This window comes from Mobula hypostoma, chromosome 3 (assembly GCF_963921235.1).
Source record: "Mobula hypostoma chromosome 3, sMobHyp1.1, whole genome shotgun sequence".
Lineage (NCBI taxonomy): Eukaryota > Metazoa > Chordata > Chondrichthyes > Myliobatiformes > Myliobatidae > Mobula > Mobula hypostoma.
The window spans coordinates 89239773-89246563 of NC_086099.1; the positions used below are offsets into that span (position 1 = coordinate 89239773).

Genomic DNA, 6791 nt, shown 5'->3' on the forward strand with positions numbered 1-6791 from the left:
TCAGTGGTGACCTTTAGCTTCCAGTTGTTTGTCACTTTAATTCTCTGGTCCGATGTTGGGCTGCAGACCAGCAAGCACGAGGGCTGGTGACCCCATCCCCCAGGTCAGCGATTCATCATCATGTTCTGAGATCGGATTTCCATGTGGGCAGAAGGCATGAGTGACAGTAACACAATAGGTACGTGAGTCGGTGAGGATGGAATTCGAGGCCTAGTGCTTGGGGTCCCAGCATCGGCAAATCTGGAGTTTGAGAGCTAGTGTTCATTGTTGGTGAGGATGGAATTCTATGCCTGGAGTTCAGAGTCCTCATTCATTGACGTTGGTTAGTCCTCAGATGACACTGAAAGTCAATCAGAAGTCTGGAAGTTGAGGCCTGATGGTCAGAGGAAGCCCTGGATATGCAAGTTTCTGTGTGTTTGCTGGGGAAATCACAGGCCCAATGTCTGCAAACTCCTGAGCCCGCTGGGGACGGCCTTTCCTGGGGTTGGAAGACTGTGTATGTGCTTGGGTGGTGAGGTGGGAGTGTGGAACAGGTTGTTTTGCTGCTATTGTGTTGTTCAGCTGAGCATTATGAGAATGCTATCTTAGCACTGGAATGGGTGGCAAAATTTGTGGGCTGCCCCAAGCATACTGTTAACTTGTGCTGGTTGTTAACACAAACAAAGCATTTCACTGCCATACATCGATATACATGCGATGCGGTAAATGAATCGGAATATAAATCTGTTCAACATCCCCTTTGAGCTATCCATCTGTGACTAATACAGCTTCCTACCTCTCTCAGCTAGCACCATCATTATCTATGATTCAGTCTCTCTTGTCTTTCAGTACCTTGGATAAATGTTATCAATCAGTGAGCAGCATGAAAAATAGACTCTCGGAATATTTACCTCATTTTGGTTCTTGGCTGATTATAATGCACAAATTGCTTTTGTGTTTTCTATGACAATATCGGACTGGTTTTGACTTTGGGTAGTCTAGATGGTACAAAAGTCATGATAATTTTACTCAGTAAAAGTTGGCAAAGGCTTCACATTACTCGAAACTTGGTAAGGATTTTGAATTATTGATTGAAAATGTGGGGAGGGGTGGTGCTGGAGAGATGAAGGAAACAGACAGGTATGAAAAGGGAGTTAAATAGCTGAGGAAGGGAAGGGAAGGCAATGCTTCATGGGGCAAACAAGGAGGTTTGGGGGAATGGCATACAGTCTTGGAGGAATCAGGAAGGACAAGGCCACGAAGTAATCTGTCAACCAGAAAACATAATTTTTGAACTCAAGAAGCCTAGGGATAGAGGAATGAAATGATAACTTAAAGACAGTAATCTTAGGTGGATAAGACACAGCCCAGGAAAGCATACTGCAATGGGATTAGGCATAAAAAGGGATGCTCTGCCATTTTTACAGGTATTTTGGGAATTACATTTTTCTGCTCAAGCTAGAAAGCTGATGCCTTGGTCATATCCAGTAATGAAATATCTACCAGTGCATCACTTTAACATGAAATGGTCCTTTAATTTATTTTCATTCTCTATTAAAATAGATTTAAACACAGTATGGTTCCATTTTCTTCTGAACCAGAATGATTGGATTTCTACTACAGTTCAAAATAAATTAAGCTGGGCATTGCTGAATAGATATCTCCAATATCTTCTGAAATGCAGAAGAATTCTGGCAGTGCTTCTGATGTCTGCTGAAATCAATAGGCAATGAACGTCATCCAGCTACTGCATTCCCATGATGCCACTTGCACAGGGCTGCCATGCCTCACCCTCTGAATTTCATTGCAGGAAATTAAAGCCTGCACCCTCATTTGAACTATATTACATTTTCTACTTCTGGAGGTATTTTCTTTGTATTGGCTTGTCACAAAATAAATAATCAAGAATTTGCTGCATTTGGAATTAAGTAAAACAGTAAGATCAATGAGAACTGATATCTATTTTTGCACTTAGGCACATGAATGACAGCAGAAATGGAGGTCTGTATGGGAGGAAAGAGGTAGATTGATCTTACAGTAGACTAAAGGATCAAGACAACATCGTAGTCTGAAGGACCTGTACTGGGCAATAACGTTCTTTGTTCCATAATATGATTGAAATTGAACTTTACGGAAACGTGCTTGAAGTAGAGACGTAGAATCATCGATAGGTACAGCACAGAAACAGGCCCTTTGGCCCATCTAGTCTGTGCTGAGCCATTTAAACTGCCTACTCCCATTGACCTGCACTAGGTCCATAGCCTTCCATACCCCTACCGTCCATGTACCTATCCAAACATCTATTATAGTCATAGTCATACTTTATTGATCCCAGGGGAAATTGGTTTTCGCTACAGTTGCACCAGAAATAATTATATAGTAATCTGTAAATTATGCCAGGAAATAAGTCCAGGACTAGCCTATTGGCTCAGGGTGTCTGACTCTCCAAGGGAGGAGTTGTAAAGTTTGATGGCCACAGGCGGGAATGACTTCCTATCACGCTCTGTGTTGCATCTCGGTGGAATGAGTCTCTGGCTGAATGTACCCCTGTGGTTGAAATTAAGCTCGCATGGCACCACTTGCACTGGCAGCTCGTTCCGCACTCTCACCACCCTATGAGTGAGGAAGTTTCCCTTCATGTTCCCCTTAAGCTTTTCACTGTTCACCCGTTAACCCACGATCTATGTTTCTATGACCTGTATTGCAGATTTTAATTGCTGCACAGTTAGTTAACATAAAATAAGCAGATATATGAAAAATAGATGGAATTTCTCTTCCAAAATATGTTGAAGTGTAATTTTCCATACTGCTTACCCAAAAGTTTTGAATGGAATCTCCTCCCTATTTTATGACAAGGCTGAAGTGCACTCAGTTGCCTTTTCTTCAATTAGGATTTCTCTTTGTACCATATACTCACGTGACATGACAAATGTCTAGCTGAGGATCTCTATTTTGAAGTGCATGGTTGAAGTAGCTGAGATAGGAAATATGCCCTGGTGCAGATGCTAGAAATCGTTTTGATTCTGGTCTGTCAGTTATCCTGGACATTCATATTGGGAGGTTGGAAAGAAGAAGAGTTGGGAGCAATTAATCAGTGATAGTAATAAGCAATATTTTCCTTAAGCAATGTTACTTTAATAAAATAGAGAACATTTTGTATGTGTCAAAAACTACAGAAGCATTTTGAATTTTGCTAACAAAAAATATTTCTATTCTCAGATTCCAGGTATTTCCCTGAACTATTTTGAAATATGATGATTTGCATATCTAAGAAGCAAATGTATTCAGGAAACCCTGTATCCTTTCTAAGAATGTTATTTATTTCTCGGACTTAAACAAAATTATATGGGAGCATCTTACATGATCGAATAGCCCTCACTGAGTATTAATCATGTCCAAAACTCTGAAAGCAAGCTGAAGCTGATGAGAAGACATCATCAAAGAAAAACACGACTAACTTTGATTTAATGAGTCCTCTTACCTCTAACATGTCATGAATTCAAATTGATTAGAATTTGTTCTCTGTGTTATGTAAGCTCTTGAGATTTTCTTGGTAGGCACTTTTTTGTTGACAGCAGTTAAGTCAGGGTTATGTATAATCAGATAATTGCAGAATGATACAGCGCAGAAATGTGAGAAGGTTTGAAGGTATTCAAGGCAGAATTAAAAACAGCTTTCTAAGCACAACAGCTTCATACAGCAACTGCCTTGTGGCAGGACCTGTGTCTGAGAGCGAGGAACAAACCGAAGTTTGGCTGATTTAAGCACGGCCAGGTTGAAAAGGTCAGGGTGTCGGGGCTGGAGGCGAGGGACAGCTTGCTACTCCACGAGTCTTATTCGCCTCTACGCTGAACGGAGACATCGGCAACGAATGGGCTCCTGGACTGGCTGCGCTGATGGACAGGCTTTATGGCTGTGGACTCACTTTGGTGAACTTTAGTTCTGAGTGTTATTTGTTTGCTTTCCATTGCTTGCACAATTCATTCTTTTCCCCACACATTATGGGTTTTATCAGTCTTTTTTAATGGGTTTCTTTGTTTTTGTGGCTGCTATAAGAAGATGAATTTCAAGGTTGTATGTAGCATACATAATTTGAGAGCAAATGCATTTGAACCGTGACTGCAAGAAACTGCAGGGACTTGTGAAGCAAGCTTGGCACATCTCGAAAACCAATCTCCTTGCTTGGACTCTGTCTGTAATTCTTGCTACCTCAGTAAAGCAGCCAGTATAATCAAAGACCCCAGACACCCTGAACGTTCTTCTCTCCTCTCCCATCAGGTAGAAGATACAGAAGCCTGACAGCACATACCATCAGGCTCAAGGACAGCTTCTATACCACTGTTGTTAGACTCTTCGAATGGACTTCATGTATAAGATGGACTCGACCTCACAATCAACTTTGTTATGATCTTGCACTTTATCATTTACCTGCACTGCACTATTTAAGTAGCTTTTAAACTTTATTCTGTGTTGTTACTGTTTTAACAGATTCATTTTAAAGTTGAAATCATTTTAATACAGCTGTTATAGTCTTGATGATTTCTTATTATTTGTTGATTTCTATTGTGCTAAAGATGTCAACACTGGTGGGTGTGGGTATTAATTTCCTGTACCACACACTAATTTGCATATCAATTTGATTCTTATAACTGCTTGCTGTTTCTGTAAGAATAACCACATCAGCATGAATGCCTTTTACTGCAAAGGATGCTGGGAAAGGTGCAGCGTAATACTTGCAATTGAGGAAGTGCCCTGTCTGTAGGATTCTGCTTTACTTTCACTGACTAGACTTGGCTTGTGTCACTGAAAATTGGACAACTTACTGTATATCTCCAAGTTACCGGTCCATTATCAGCCAAGTCATTCTTGAATGTTGACTACATCTTAGTTTTAGGGGGTATTTTTCCGAAGATGTTTCACAACTCAATTTTCAGGTCTATTGGATTTTTAGTTGAAAGTCAATGAAAATGAAAAGCTTACAAAGTATAGCTTAGCTTTTGCATTGTGATATATGTGTATGCAAATTATGTCATTGTACATGGGATTTAAACACATGATTTACTAAACATGACAGATTCTGCAGATGCTGGAAATCCAGAGCAACACACACAAAATGCTGGATGAACTCAGCAGGCCAGGCAGCATCTATAAACGTGACATTTCGGGCCAAGACACCTCTTCAAGATTGGAACTGAAGATGACAGAGTAAAAAGGTGAGGGGAGGGAAAGGAGGACAGTTAGAAGGTGATAGGTGAAGCCAGGTGGGTAGGAAAGGTAAAGGGCTGGACAGGAAGTAATGTGTTAGGACAGAAAAGTGGATGATAGGAGAAAGGGAAGGAGGAGGGGACCCAGATGGAGGTGAAAGGCAGGTGAGAAGAGGTAAGGGGTCAGAATGGGGAATAGAAAAAGAGAGGAGGTGCAGAGAAACATTTTTTTTTACCAGAAGGAGAAATTGATGTTCATGCCATCAAGTTAGAGGCTACCCTGGCAGAATATACGCTGTTGCTCCTCCACCCTTTGGGTGGCCTCATCATAGCATAAAAGGAGGCCACGGACCAACATGTTGGAACAGGATTGGGAATCGGAATTAAAATATTTGGCCACCAGGAAGTTCCGCCTTTGCTGGATGGAGAGGTGGGGTTTGACAAAGTGGATCCCCCATTTACAACGGGTGTCACCGATGTAGAGGGGGCTGCACCAAAAGTACTGGACACAATAGATGACCCCAGAAGATTCGCAGGCAAAGTGTTGTCTCACCTGGAAAGACAGTGGAGGTGGGGCAGGAGGTGAATGGGCAGGTATAGATCTTTGGCCACTTGCAGTGATAAATGCCGGAAGGGAGATAGTGGGGAGGGACGATGGACAAGGGAGTCACAGAGGGAGCATAGTAATACATGTTTTAGTAGTTGTTAATCTGCAGATCATTGTACAGGCATGTTTTGAAGATCCTGGTGTCCTCTGGGGACGATTATCTGCTTATACTAAAGGTCCATCTTAAAATACACTTCTGTTGCTATCAGTTACAACAATAGCTGTTATCCCGCTCTAGAAAGTCAAGTGCACTGCTTTGAAGAAACTCTCCAAAGCACCCAGTGAGCACTGCTGAAGGGCAGCACTTACCACAGTGTTGCATGTTTAATATTTCAGTAATATTGTAAGTATATTGTTTGGGGCCTGCTGGTGGTGCAATGATATCAGTGCCGGACTCTGGAAAGGAGGTTCCCGGGTTCGAACACAGTCGGGTCCGCTCCCATGTATGCTTTCCATCTGGGCCGGGTTGAGTGTTGAGATCGCAACTCGACCTCGTAAAATAAAGGGAAGAATACTGTGAAAGTGTCTGTGTGAGGAGTGACGTGACACACGGTCTCTCTCTGGCTCCGCGCCTTGTAAAGGCATGGAAAAGACATCGTCCCGCCAACATCGCACACGCACGCATTCACATATGCACACGGAGAAAAAAAAAGTAAATATATTGTTTGATTAAGCATTCTTCGTTGTTACATAATCACTCTGGGTTTAAATGTGAACGGCTGTAATGATATCACCATATTATAAGTGCATGCGCCTCATGAGAAGTAAAGAACCAAGTAGACACGCTGTTTGTGACTTTTTCTTTCAATTAGTTTTATGCTTTAGAGTTACAAAAATAACAATAGCAACAAGTAAGTTTTAACATGAACCCGAGGCGACTACCTACCTGTCGAAGTGGAGCGAGACGTTCAAGTTGAAAACTAAAGCACAGCATGTTTGTTTCTTCATAAGATGAAGAGAAAGACAGATGAATTATAAAAAGGCAGGAAGCGGATGAAATT

At 41.7% G+C, this 6791-nt stretch overlaps 1 long non-coding RNA gene across 1 annotated transcript in view; it reads left to right on the forward strand.

Annotated features, from left to right (window-relative positions):
• Positions 1 to 6561, forward strand: part of LOC134344119 (uncharacterized) — a 32689-nt gene extending 26128 nt beyond the window's left edge. Inside the window, exon 4 of the long non-coding RNA XR_010017363.1 lies at positions 3199 to 6561. This is a non-coding gene — a long non-coding RNA (uncharacterized LOC134344119). The remainder of the gene's footprint in view (positions 1 to 3198) is intronic.
• The last annotated feature ends 230 nt before the right edge of the window (positions 6562 to 6791 follow it).